This window comes from Copadichromis virginalis, linkage group LG3, assembly GCF_057382275.1.
Source record: "Copadichromis virginalis isolate Kocher_CV1m ecotype Utaka linkage group LG3, C_Virginalis_male_GT1.1, whole genome shotgun sequence".
NCBI lineage: Eukaryota > Metazoa > Chordata > Actinopteri > Cichliformes > Cichlidae > Copadichromis > Copadichromis virginalis.
Genome location: NC_140620.1, coordinates 35930092 through 35932055, shown reverse-complemented (window position 1 = coordinate 35932055; position 1964 = coordinate 35930092).

Genomic DNA, 1964 nt, shown 5'->3' with positions numbered 1-1964 from the left:
TGCATAGGGTCAAAAAAAATCGGATTTGATGCGCTTTCGCCTGCAGTGTGAACGTAGCCTTAGACAAACTAGCCTGTTCACATTTTCAGAGCTCAAGTTCGCATTTTTGTTACTATGTGACCTGCAAGTCTCTCACATGGGACAGAAGTGGCAGGACTAATCAAATAGTTGCAGGCCAGGACAGAAAGCTGTGGGTGGGTCCCTGCTCGTCTGGACCACCACTGTAGTCTGTCTTGCTGATGGTTACACAGGGCTTCCTCATCTGAATCTGTAGCGCATTTTCTAACCCCCTATGTTCTACCACTGACAGTGGTCTCCAGTCCAGACCAATCCATTTTGCGAGAGAATTTGCAACTTTGTCCGATGTTGACTTATTAATTTCCTCTGGTTTCTGGTCCTGAAGCCAGCCATTTCATCAAGTTTGGTCTGCTGACACTTTTTGTTGGTACTCAAACTGCTAGCATAATCGGTATACCATGAAATCATGCATTGACAAAAGTTTTCCTTTGTAATGCAAAGTGCATTTAGATGCTTTACTTTTTTTCAAACTAATTAATCGAAAATAGCACGTTAAACCCCCACCCCTAGTTATTTTGTATATATCGCTTGGTGTTAGGGTATTCTCTGTCTGGGATAACTTTGGATTCCAGTTCCCATTTAAGTCATGGAAAAGGCAGCACTAGCTAGCTATGGTAGAATGACCTGCTAGCAAGACTACTAGTTGCCATAACTACCTATTTTTCAACATGACTTTTTATAGCTGTGAGCTAGAGCTGGGCGATAGAACGATAACGATATGTATCGCGATATAACTTTTACTCGATAGAGAAATTAAGCTATCGCGATAGACCTCTTAAAAAAAAAAAAAAGACCAGCCAATCCAAATTAAGTACCGCAGAGCCGAACCAATCACAGCCGCAGCGTCACGTCGCGTGACTTGTAACGTACAGCACAAGTGCCAAGCCGCACGTGTGTTTGTTTGGGAAGCAGCCAGCGGGTAATGGAGGAAATGAGTGTGCCGACTAGAAAAATCAACCGAGCGTGACCGAAGAGAAAACAGATAATGGTTCCAACGCCGGAGAGATTGTCGAACGGAAGAGCCATAGAAGTTCCGTAGTGTGAAGGTATTTCGGCTATTTCAAGTCTGACAAAAAACAGAGTAGCGTGCACTGTAAATTGTGCCGAAAGCAAGTCTGGAAATACAATGAACTGGTGCATGCGTCACACTGTGCGCCACGTTATTGTTTCGGTGAAATGAATTTCTACAATACTGTTAATTCTACTCTCTGCAGTGTTTAAATGCTTACATATACACACAGTTACTGTCCCTCCACACATATGACTCGGTTCTGCTTCTATGCCCCAGCTTTGTTTACTTTTTCCCACCGAGGCTTCTAGACTTCTGATTGGCCAATATTTCTGCACGGTTAGGAATCTAGCGCCACCTGCTGCTTTGGCATGTTCATAGCAGCGTTTTCCTTCATTTCTGCCTTTATGTGTGGACGGGATTATTTTTTAAAACGAAAACGGAAAATCTCCGTTTTCAAAAATACCCGTGTACGTGTGGACGTAGCCTCAGTGTCTGACTGGAAGCGCTAATTCGTCATTCGGCTTTTGTCAGACTAAAGTAACTGTTAAAACTGTTTGAAAAGCTAAGCTATACAACAAGGAGAGATTGAGAATTTCCTTTTAGTTCTCAGTTTATTTGATATTGACAAAAGTTAGTCAGTTTTGTCTGTTCTTCTGTAACACAAACTAAGATTTATTTTTAGAATTAATATTTTGTTTCTAAGTGGAATTGACAATTTAGTAGTCTGTTTCGTTTGTTCTATTTTGAAACTTAAACACTTTAGCGGCTGCCTTTTGTGTAGTTTGCAATATTTGCCTTTATTTATCTGAAAAAGTCTCATGTTCCTTAAGTACATCTACCCTGTTGAACTTATTATGGGAAATAAATATTTAAA